General features: G+C 34.0%; 1 pseudogene; it reads left to right on the top strand.

Moving 5' to 3' along the window:
- Positions 1–10,190: 10,190 nt before the first annotated feature.
- On the top strand, positions 10,191–12,706 carry LOC132271646 (rust resistance kinase Lr10-like; annotated as a pseudogene).
- The last annotated feature ends 278 nt before the right edge of the window (positions 12,707–12,984 follow it).

The raw sequence follows: 12,984 nt of genomic DNA, 5'->3' as shown, positions 1-12,984 counted from the left end.
TAGAACATACACATATTCACCTAGTTAGGTTAGAGTTGTGGAGTTCGAATCCTAATCGTGATCATACAGTTGTATTTACATCGATCAGACAAAGCAGATCTTCTTCTACATCATTCAGACGATTGAAGAACAGAAGTAAAAACAATCACACTTTGAAAGGGTCAGAGCATTCATGGAGTGTTGTCTGATCTACCTGCTACTCTTCTACAAATATTAAGCATAAGTCTGAGGTCAAGTTGCTGTTGGACGGGGAGTCGCAAAGCCAAAGGATTGTCAACAGTTGGTGTTTGGCAGAACGATAGGGTATGAGTCTCAGTCAAAGTTTGGTATACTTGTTTCAAGCATAGTGGATTGGTTTACTTTGGACTGCACAATCGACAAGGTTTTTCCCATAACAATTGACGTATTTTATCAATTGGGGTTTCCTCGCTAAAATCCTAGTGTCATCTCTAACTTTATACTTTGCTTTATTTTATCTGTTTGTGATTAACTGTTTAATTGCTAAAATAAGTAAAGTTGGTAACGATACATATTTGTTTTACAAAACTTAAAACTTTTAAAGTATTTTTCACTGCGTATGACTCACAATTTGGTATCAGAGCAAATCTCTACACATTGAGTTGTTCCTTACTAGAAAGTTTTGTTTTGTTTTTCAAAAATTGTTTTCAAAATCATGTCTTATGCGTTGAAAGAAGGCGGTTCTAATCAACGTGGTTCTTTATTTGAAGGAGATAATTATAATTTTTGGAAATCAAAGATGAGAGCCTATTTGCAAAATTCTGGTGGTAAAACTTGGGCAATAGTTGAATCTGGCTATATACCTCCTACAGTAGATACAACTGTGGATGGTAAAATAGTCAAAGCGTTAAAAGATACTTTTGCTTTTACTGCTATTGAAACTGAGCGTAATGATGCTAATGGCAAAGCTTTATATTCAATTATTAATTTTGTTGTTCCATCTGAATATGTTAGAATTTCTGATAGTAAAACTGCTAAAGAAGCTTTGGATATTTTGCAGATTACTCATGAAGGAACTTCAAAAGTGAAGTTGTCCAAAATTCAGTTGCTTTCTCATAAATTTGGGAACATCATGATAAAAGAAGATGAAACTTTTTCTAATTTTTATTCTAGTCTTCTTGAAATAATTTCTGAATTGCATCACTAAGGTAAAAAAGTTAGTGACAAGAAAATCTGTGAGAAAATTTTAAGGTCTTTACCTAAAAGATTCCAGATTAGGGTTGAAACCATTACTGAACATTAAGATTTGTCTACCAGTTGAGATGGTACAGAACTTTGATTTAAATCAGAAAGAGAAAAATCTTGCTTTAAAATCTACACAGGTTGAGAATTTTGTGGATGAAGACTCTGATGATGATATTACATTATTGTCAAGGCAATTCAGTCAGATTTTGCAGAGACAACACAGGAAAAGGAATAACAACATGGCTAATCCTCAAAAGATTGACAAAACGTCAAAGTTTAAGTTTAAAGATAAGAAAGTAGAAGAATCCAAAGAAACTGAATTCATATGCTAGAATTGTGGTGGAAAAGGTCATGCATGTAATGTTTGTCCTAGTCCTAGGAAAGAACAAAAAGATAGGAATAAAGGAAAAGTCTGAAAACTCTACTTTAAGTGATAATGATTCTCCTCAGGATGATACTAATGATTTTTCTTATGTCGCTTTTCTTGATAGAGGTCCTCATGTCATGTCTTTATCCGACTCTGATATTTCAGATAACGAGGAAAATGTAGTTCATGATGAACAGGTGGAAGAGGCTGAAAAGGACGATGAAAGGTTGAAGAAGATGGTCAAAGAAACCATTGAAGTCAAACAAACATTCAGTAAGCTAGCAAAAGAGTTTATCCGAGCAAAAGGAGGGAATGAAGATCTAAAGAAACAGATTGATGAAGGCAAAAAAAAAAACTTTTGAAAGCAATTTTGTCATCAGTGAGCTTGAGAAGCAGATTATCATTCTTGATGATAAGGTAAGTATTGCTAACTCATTGAAGGAATGTCTTGCTTTAAAAAATGATTATCTTGAAATTGAATTGAAATCTGAAAAAGAGAAACTGAAAGGGTTCAATATGAGTCAAAATAGTTTGAATAAGATAATCAACATGGGTAAGGATGTGAATGATAAAACAGGGTTATGATTTGTTAAAGGTTTTTTTAGTAATCAAGGTAAAATAACTTTTGTTAAACCTGTTTTTATGCCTAAACCATGTTTGGGGCCTGATGCATCACATTCTGATATATTTTATGTGCCTAAATTGTTGCATTGCACTTTTTTGTAGAAATAATGGACATAAGTATAACTCATGCCTTCACAGAAAAAAGAAAAACTTTTCTAAAATTCATTCTCAAAATTCTCATGCTAGGTAAATGGTGCGTTCTAGGAAGAAAATGAATGTGTCATCTAAGATTTTTAGAGCTGAAAATTTGCCTAATAAAGAGGTAAAGAAAGAAAAAGAATTTCAGGAAATGAGAGTGAGAACTGTTTGGATCAAAAAGTCTGATTTGATCAATTATGTGCCTATTGAGTCCATAAAACAAGTTTTCAGAAGGACTTCACTTTCAAACCGAGTCCTATGAAATTTAGTGATCATGGCTTATGTTTAAAAAAAAAATTTGTTGCCATTGGATCACTTACTAGGGTTTGGTTTAGGATTTTGAGTTTCTAATCATAATCTTCATGATATATTTGAGAAAATTCTTCCATTGAATTTATGATCTATCTTTGAATGCAAATTGAGATACATGATTTTTGATTAAATATAGATTCTTGGTTTGTAATCTATACAATGAAAGTTGATTTGCATTATTTAAGGGATTTTTAGGTTTGAATCTCTTATGTTTATAACCTTTTATGCACTAAAAATTTGATTGAAAATCTTTGAATTGTTGACTAGGGTATATTAATTACAAAAGTTATAAAGGTAATTGTCTGGAAAAAAAATAGGAGCTTGAAAAAAAATTGAATAAATTTAGCTTGAAAAAGAAAAGAAAAATGCTAAATTCTTTGTTTAGGAAAAGACTACCTATTGAGATGTTTTTGAAATCTCCCATTAAACTTTGAAGAGGAGCTAAATGAGTAAAAAGAAAAGGTGGAGACAAGTTAAATTGGGGAATTGCTGTCTGCTCTTTAGAGTGAAAACCACCTTACTTAGAAAAATTGCTCAAAGACAATTTTATCTTGATGTTTTTCAATCAATATAGTTTGGACAATGATTTATTGATGATTGATTGAAAATTGATGAGATGGATTGCACACACACACTTGAACTTAGTAGATTGATTTCTAAATGTTTCATAAAATTTGCAAGTTAAAATTCGTGTTGTGATTATTTCTTGAGAATTGAAATTGATTGGCTACTCTGTGGAGTCAAAATTTGTGTTCATAGATATCACTGACAATTTTCTGGAAATTTGAATCAGGTGTGGACTTGAAAGATTTTGGATGACTGCTCAATGATTTAGTTTTAATTTTGCTTTAAAAAAAATAAAAATAATGAAAAAACTATAAAATTCAAAAAGATTTTTGATTTTAGTTTGTAGATTTTAGTTTTTCGTTTGATTTGATCAATGAGTGATTCACAAAGTCTATTAGAAAATTTTTCTGGAAAAAATTTCAAGTCTAGCAAGCATTCAGCCATGTTCCTACTGGTTCCACCCATTTCCTACCGGTACAAGATGCCACAAGTTTGGTACCGGTTCAAAAGTGGTCCATGTTCCACGTTTGCTCACTACCCAGTGGGAACTGGTTCTCATTTTGGCTACCGGTTCCTGGCAGTGTAAAAAGGCATAAAAGCAACCCATTTTTCTTTTTGTTGGGTATTGTTACACAACCACTCTCTCTATATTGCACACCATATAAATTCATACATATATACATCATATATATGTTCCTATATTGGTTCAAATCTTGCATCATTCTCATCATACATTGCAAGTTTGAACATAGAATCATCCATTTGATCTTGATTGAAGATTGGGAGTTGAAGAGAAGTTTTGAAGTTTGAAAGAGGTGTTTGGGTTTGAAACATTTTTAGTGGATTTGGTTGAAGATTTTTGAGGTTTGATATTGAAGGCTTTGAGTTTAATATTGTGCTTGATTCTTTGTTGATTTTTGGGGGTTTTGAGGAATTAATTCAAGCTTGCCCAAGAACAAGTGTTGAAGCGCACTCCAGGTGTTCGACAAAATTACTGAGTGAACTCAAAAGCTTCAAACCAATTTCATCAAACACAAGATGCCTCCAAGACTATCCAAGAAGGACAAAGGCAAGGGTATTGCATCACCTCCACCTCCAAAGAGAGCCCGAATGACAATTTCTATCCGGGAACCACAAGAGGGTTCAACCGCTCCAAGGGATGCTCCGACTTCTCCTGTGTGATCTGGCTCTCCTACCATTGAGATACCACCTCGGTATCCGTCAGTATCTAACACTGGGAAGGTTCAGTTTGCTCAAGAACACTTTTATAATGAGCATGCTTGGTATGTATACACTAAAGTGTATAAGGACGGTCCGATTAAGTCAGAATGAAATGTGAACTTGAAGAAGCCAAGAGACAGTCCGAGGAAGAAATTGGTTGACTATATTAAGAAGCACAAGTGGTTGTTCTTTACCACAATGGCGAATTCCTACGTCCGATTTAGTTCACTATTTCTACTCAAATATTCGCAAGGTTCATGATTCAGGATATTTTGAGGTGTCATTATTTGATAAGGACTATGTAGTTCATACTGATATGATCGGCAAAGTTCTTGGCATTCCTAAGAATTTTTCAAGTACTGGCTATTGCTTTCCACTGGAACATTTCGGGCTGAAGTTAGAAGATATTTGTAATAAGTTGTATGTTCTAGACTCATCAAGATTTCCCGATTGCATTCCAAATCGCTATCTTACAGATAAGGCGGTGTTTTTGAATTTGTTTGCTATCTCAAATCTGAGTTACTTTGGGAAGAAATATATGATCTCTTCAGATTGTGCAGAGGTACTATATCTCCTATCTATAGATGTACAGATACATCTTGATTCTTCTATTTATGGATTGATGATTGCGTATTATAAGAATAATTCCAAGAAGAAATCATTTCCATTCCTTATGATCATTATGGCTTTATATTAGCATTTTAAGATTCCACTTCCACCTCGTGCTCATCATATTAAGATCATGTGATGTTAGGGCTTTTAACAAGTCCAAAGTTGCAAGAGCTTTATCCAGGAAAACTAGCAGGGGTGCAGCTGCTTCTTCATCATCTCTTCCAGAGGTTGCAAAGCTCTTTCCAACTAAGCGGGTTTTTAACACTCTGGATGCCAATTTGCTCTAATCTCAGATTTTTCAAAATCAAAAGGCCTTAATGGACGTTGTTCTTGATTTACAAGAAGATGTCAGATTGCTTAAAGAACAGAGGACAGGTAGTACATCTGAGGATGTCTACAGACCAGCCTACAAACCAGCCCCCCCAGATCCATCACTTATTGCTGAGGATAATAGAGATGAGGAGGATGAGGATGCAGAGGATGATTGTAATATCCCTAATTTTAAAAGGTTAGTCTCGGTATTTTATTAATTGTTTTAATTGTGTTTTTAAATCTTTATTTGATTTTTTGGCTATTTGTTTAATTGTTTATATAAATTAATTGATTATGTGCTTATTTGAAATACTTGTTTAGTTGAATTATGTGTTAGATAATGTGTATTTGTTTACTTTAATGTTAGGAGTTTTCTTGTAATTAATGGTTAGGAATTAAATGTTTTAAATAGTTGTTTTATTTTATTTTATTCTAATGGTTATGGATAGTAGTCATGGGCTAACCAATTGGGTTCCATGGACTACTTAGATAAGGGGTTTAATGGATATGGATAATTACCTATGGATAGGGTATATGTATATATATATATATAAGGAAAGTCCTTTAGTAATAATCTGATGTACTTATTTTATTTATATGAAAAGAATATACATAGATTATATGTAATATATATTTTAGTTACCTTTTTAGTATTTTAATTTTATTTTTCTTTATTAGCTTGACTTGGCTTGGGAAAAGGAATAGGGTTATTATTTAGCCAATAAATATATAACTATAGGGTTGGAAAAGGGAGCTAGAAATATATCACGTAATATTTTAGAGAGAGAGAGAAAGAAGGAAGTGAAATAGGAAGAAGGAGGTTAGGGTTTTTATCAAATCCCTAAAGGCAAGTTCTTATTCTATACTTCTCATTTGATCTGTGTAATTTATATCTCTAGTATAATCTTAGGGTTATGTAAAGAACAATTAAAATTGGAATGTATAATTTAATTGATTTAGAACATAGGTTTTATAAATTATATTTTTTCATGGTTGTTCTTGATGTATGAATTGATAAATTCATGATTTGATTTGATTTCTTTATGAGTTTATACATGTTTTAAATGATGTACTTTCATATCTGAGTATTGATGGAACCTAGAAACATGCCTTAGAATCCTCAAACAATAAAGAATAAGTTCACAGTAGAATTCTGGGTCGATTCGCGTAGCAGTGCTCGAACTGCTGTTACAGTGCTCGAGCCTTGGGGGCAAAGCTCGAGCCATGGATGAAAAGCTCGAGCCTAAAAGGAAAAGCTTGAGCAATTGGATGAAAAGCTTGAGCCTGAAAGGAAAAGCTCGAGCAATTAGGTGAAAAGCTCGAGCCTGAAGCAGGAAGCTCAAGCCTGAAACATGATGCTCAAGCAATTAGGACAAAAGCTCGAGCCTTATCTGGGAAAGTTTCGTAAACAACGTTGAATTAATTTTAATTGAATTTAAGGGGTCCTAACCATCAAATAAGGACTGGATAGGAGTTTAAATAAATTCTAAAACAAACTTAAATATAATAATGCTTGCTATTTGATTCTTTGAGAAATGAGTGGATTTAATCTTTAGTTTGTTCTAATAATTAAGATTAAATGTGTAGCATGAATGCTTGCTTGATTGTATAGTAAAATATCAGCATGTTTAAGATTTAATTTGTGTAGGATATATGGAGTAGGAAGATTAACTAAATTATAAGTCGTTCCTATTTTGTAATAGCATGATATTATATTATTATGTTTATTTCTGAATTATTTGATGTACTTCTTTAATTGTTACCTCAACTATTGGATTGTGTGGATGTAGTGCACCAGTATAGGATAGTGGCACTCTAGGGATGGATTAACTTATTAGTTAAGTCCTTCCTACTTAATAAGGGAATTGATTAATTAACTAAAATATTAAGTCCTACTTATATTTGTGTCAGGTTAACTGAACAAGTTGGATGATACATAGTGGATTACTTTAGATTGGATAGAATATATTATACACACACACACACACACACACACACACATATATATATATAAACTTATGCCATGATATAAGCTTGAGCCTCAGGATCAGTGGATATGGTGCGTATATTGCCAGGGATGTGTAGATAGATATAATGAGGTTGTGTGCCCTGGTAGGTCTAGGTACTCATACCTACTATATGTGCGTTTTGAATGTTACCTACTATTCAGGTTGAGGCAACCCTATAGTCTAGTGAGGTTCCTTTAGCGTGTATATGTAGTATAGACTATATAGTTATTGCATAGGTTAGCTATATATATATAGTTTCTTCGGTCTCTGTTTGGGTTGTCGTAGAAAGAACTTGTTCGTGGGCTTGACTCACTATTATTATTATTTTTTTTCCAGGTGTTCGTCAGTTTCAGACATAGAGCTTGTCCATGCTGAGCAGAGACAGTCCACATCACTCTTCCGATTCTATGTAGGATTCCCTTTATGTTTTAGTTTCGGATTATATCTTTTCAGTTGTTTCAGTTGGGATTATTAGTAGGGGTTCACTAGATGGATTCCCGAGTTGTAATGATATTGAAGGTTTTGGATATTTCATTTGGAGGATTTATTATTTAGTTTTCTTTTTCTGCTATTTTATTTACTCTTAGTTATTTCTTTTATAATCAAATACTTGTTTATATACTTGATTGTTTGGTATCTCTCGGATCTGTGCTCAGACTTGATCACCCGTAGCTCTAGAATAGAGGGGTATCACAGTGATGAGGATGTTAGTGGGAGTAACACTGATGATGGTGACGATGGTGATGAGGAGATTCTGACTTCTATAATTCCATTTGCTGGAGATGATCATGATGCTTGATTCTTGTTCATATCATTCATGCATTACTTTTTGATTAGTTGATACATTGTCATGACTTGATATTTTTGGATATTATGTTTTGATTTCTGACATGTATTAAACTATTTCATGTTTACTTTGTTTTAGTATTATTTCTCTTTAATCTTACTTTGTCAATTTTGTTCCGAAAAGGGGGAGAACAAGGTTACATTAAGGGGGAGAAAATCTAAAACAAAATAAATTTTTGGATAATTAATTCAGGGGGAGTTTTTAACTTGTTTTATTAAACTTTCACTGGTAGTGTTGCTTGATTCATGTGCAGGAATCAGGTGACATTTTGTCCAAAGGTAGAAGAGAACAGAGATACAAATTTTTCATGTTTCCTTAAACAATTGTAATTTATTTTTCTGCATTGGGTAGATTATAAATTGTTTTTAGGGTTTTGTCACAAAATTACCAAAGGGGGAGATTGCGAGATATATTTTTATACATTGGCATATTTCGGTAACAAAACAAGTTTTAGTCGAGTTGTAATTTTAGTTACCATATCCGACTTGACATCGACTACGAAATTCAGAGGTTAAACAGATGAGGAAAGTACTGTTGATCATAAAAAAGGAAAGAACAACACATTATGACATTGTTTCCCACTTAGGACACAATGATATACATGGTATATTTTCAGAATTTCCAAGTTCAGGATGAATTCTGTTATGTGGGAACCGATACCAAGATTTGGGAACCGGTTCCAAAAGTTAAGATTCGAGAACAACTCTCTGTCCTTTGGGAACCGGTACCAAATATGGGAACCGGTTCCAAGCGTCCTAATTGCATAAGAAGTCCAGTTTCATTGTTCTATCTGATTCCTTTTTTATCCAACTTTCCTTCTAAGTCCTAAGCACGAATTTTCTTTTATTTTCAGAAGGAATAGGACTTTGTAAACCTCTATATAAACCATGTCATACACATAGGTTGAGATACGGCTTTTAATCATTATTCATATATCATACAAAGCCTTAGGAAGTTTATTCCTCTCAGAAAATCAAAGTTGATTTTTCTATTGTCTTCCTAAAACATACACATATTCACCTAGTTAGGTTAGAGTTGTGGAGTTCGAATCATGATCGTGATCATACAGTTGTATTTATATCGATCAGACAAAGCAGATCTTCTTTTACATCATTCAGACGATTGAAAAACAAAAGTAAAAACAATCACACTTTGAAAGGGTCGGAACATTCATGGAGTGTTGTCTGATCTACCTGCTACTCTTCTACAAATATCAAGCATTAGCCTGAGGTCAAGTTGTTGTTGGACGGGGAGTCGCAAAGTCAGAAGATTGTCAGCAGTTGGTGTTTAGTAGAACGATAGGGTGTGAGCCAGAGTCAAAGTTCGGTATACTTTGTTTCAAGCATAGTGGATTGGTTTACTTTGGACTGCACAGTCCACGAGATTTTCCTATAACAGTTGACGTATTTTATCAACTGGGGTTTCCTCGCTAAAATCCTGGTGTCATCTCTAACTTTATACTTTGCTTTATTATATTTGCATGTGATTAACTATTTAATTGCTAAAATTAGTAAAGTTGGTAATGACACAAATCTGTTTTACAAAACTTAAAATTTTCTAAGTATTTTCCGTTGCGCACAACTCACAATTAACACTTTTACATAGTTCAAAAAATTATGTCCATTCAATGGTTAATTATGAACAGATCATTGTTCTTCTCACGAAGTAGTTCTCAGAAATCATGGTTCTTCTCACTTCTCATAAAGGAGGTCTCTCCACAGTATTACTCTTCGAGATGCACAATATAAACAAGAAACTTAGACTTTAAACCTTCCTATGGTGATAACAATAATAATATTATTATCATTATTATTACTATGTGGTCCCTGGACAATTTGCATTGGCCCATTGGTCGGGTGACCATGTAATAATTTTCACCTTAAAAAGACTTTGCATTCCTACTGGAAACTAAACTACCTCGCTGACAAGTCCATCATAACACACCTCCAATTCAATTTTAGATAAAGGAAGAGGAAGAGGGGGAGGGGGAGGGGGAGGGGGAGGGAGAGGGAGAGAGTCTGTGGAGATTAGGTGGTTACTTTGAAATGGCCAAATTTCCCTTCTACATGTTGTCTCTGGTATTGTTTGCAGGGATAGGAGAAGGCCACGATGTATGCAAGGTTTCAAGATGCGAGGAGCATGGTCCAGCCATCCGTTTCCCCTTCTGGCTCAAAAACGAGAACCGAACGGTGTCGGTGCCAGGCCACGGTGTCACTCCTGAGTTTGAGCTAACGTGTAACGAGAGAAATCAAACCGCGCTCCAGCTGCCATATTCAGTAAATCTGCTTGTCAAGCACATATATTACGAATCTCAAAGGATTGAGGTGTATGACGGGGAAGGCTGCCTTCCAAAACAGTTTATAAACCTCAATTTATCTGCCTCTCCTTTTCAAATTTATAATTATGTTACAGATTCAGATCAGTGCAGGTTTAGAAATTCATATCAGGACTGGTTCAGAAATTCAGATCAGTACAGGTTTATAAATTCAGATCAGTACCGTTATAGCAGATACATGTATGTCTATGCTTTGTACAACTGTTCTGCACCACATATCAAATTTACTGTTATCCCTTGCCTTAGTACTGTTCCCAGATATCAAATTTATGCTGTCTATTCCAAAGAGTATGATTCCCTGACTTCCTGCACAAGGATTGGTAACTACACTGCATCACGTTATGATTTTTATTTAACAGACAAAATCTGTTATTGTATTGGTTGGAACCAAATTCCCCGATATGCCAATCAGAACCTGAAACGCCAAAAGGTACTAAATCTTATAATATCCTTAAGTGTGTGTATATATATATATATATATATGATTCTGTATTTGTTACATATCTGTTAAAAAATATTATAACCTCAGGCCAATTGACTCATTCTGGAGTTCAAACCCCCTATCTTCTTTGGAGGTTTTGATTTGTCTTCCTCTTCATTTCTTTTTCTTTATTTTTATTAGTATTATTATTTCACTCTAAATAAAATGAAGAAATTAGTTTGTTCCTTCAATAGAGAACACATTCAATCAAAGGCTACAAAGAGCAAATGTTGAAATCTGTTTAAAATAAGGAACAAAATATGAACTAGTCAGATTTTTCATATATCAGAAAAAACATGGCAAACTAATACTTTTGTCCTATTTTACTGGTTCATCAATAAATCAAATTGTGACATGTAAAGTTGTCTATTGATCACATTTTGTTTCATATCTATGACTAGAAAATGGTTTTTTCTTATATTTTTTCTCGTTGACTTGGTTTATTGTAATGCAGCTACCGTGATCTCAGTTTTCTTAGTTCTTGCTCTGGTAGTTGTTGTAGTGGTCGTGCTTTATCGTGTCAATAGCTCAAACAAAGCATTGAAAGAAGATCAAGCGAAGATTGAAATTTTTTTGGAGGACTATAGAGCTCTCAAGCCCTCAAGATACTTGTATGATGATATCAAAAAGATCACAAATCAATTCAAGGAAAAACTGGGGCAAGGGGGTTATGGGACCGTTTTCAAAGGAAAACTTTCCAATGATATTTTTGTAGCTGTTAAGGTTCTCAACAATTCAAAAGAAAAAGGGGATGAGTTCATCAATGAAGTGGGAACAATTGGTAGAATCCACCATGTGAATGTGGTTCGCTTGGTCGGCTTCTGTGCTGATGGATCTAGTCGAGCTCTTGTTTGTGAGTTCTGCCCAAATGATTCTTTAGAAAAGTTCATATTTTCAGAAGATCAGAAGAACCATTTCCTTGGCTGGGAGAAGCTACAAGAAATTGCTGTGGGCATAGCCAAAGGAATTGAATATCTTCATCAAGGGTGTGATCAAAGAATCCTTCATTTTGATATTAAACCTCACAATATATTGTTGGACCACAATTTCAACCCAAAGGTCTGTGATTTTGGCCTAGCAAAGTTGTGTTCCAAGGAATAAAGTGCTGTCTTTATGACTGCTGCAAGAGGGACCATGGGTTATATTGCTCCAGAAGTCTTTTCTAGGAATTTCGGGAATGTGTCATATAAATCAGATGTATATAGCTTTGGAATGTTGTTGCTTGAAATGGTTGGTGGGAGGAAAAATATTGATGTTAAAGTAGAGAACACTAGCCAAACATACTTTCCAGGGTGGATTTATAATCGTTTATATCAAGGAGAAGAGCTAGGTATGATCAGCATCGAGAAAGAGGAACATGCTAAGATAGCAGAGAAATTAGCCATTGTTGGGCTCTGGTACATTCAGTGGTACCCTGTGGATCGGCCTTTCATGAAAATTGTGGTTCAAATGCTGGAAAAAGAAGGAAATAACTTGACCATACCACCAAATCCTTTCACTTCTGCAACAGAAACGAATACAAGTTCAATTAAGCCTGCAAGAGCTTTTAATAGAGAGTTGACAGTTAATTTAGAATGAAAGTAAGAGCACAATTGCTGATGTTTCTTGCTGGTTTTGTATAAATATTAATACTATGTAGGTAACATAGCTTGAATAAGTTTTTTTTTTCCCCCTATCTTGTATAAGTTTCCATAGCTTGCAATATGTAGGTAATGTTATTAGAAAAAGCATCTTAATTATGGTGTCAAATCACAACTTCATTGGTGAAAGTATGATCTTACACATTACAACTATTTCACATAAGTTTCCTGTTAATCTTAATAGGTATGCCTTCGCAATACACAGAGGATTGCAAATAAACAAATCGTTCATAAAAATCTAGAGTTCCACGCGATTAAGGTTCAGTTCATTTTCATTTTCTTACGAAAACACTCGTGTTTGTTGTTCAAATTCAAG

This window comes from Cornus florida, unplaced genomic scaffold, assembly GCF_030987335.1.
Source record: "Cornus florida cultivar Cherokee Brave unplaced genomic scaffold, ASM3098733v1 CherokeeBrave_3.0.0_Hap2_Chr08, whole genome shotgun sequence".
Classification (NCBI taxonomy): domain Eukaryota; kingdom Viridiplantae; phylum Streptophyta; class Magnoliopsida; order Cornales; family Cornaceae; genus Cornus; species Cornus florida.
The sequence above is the reverse complement of the archived record's forward strand: the minus strand, read 5'-3'. Positions and strand labels throughout refer to the sequence as shown.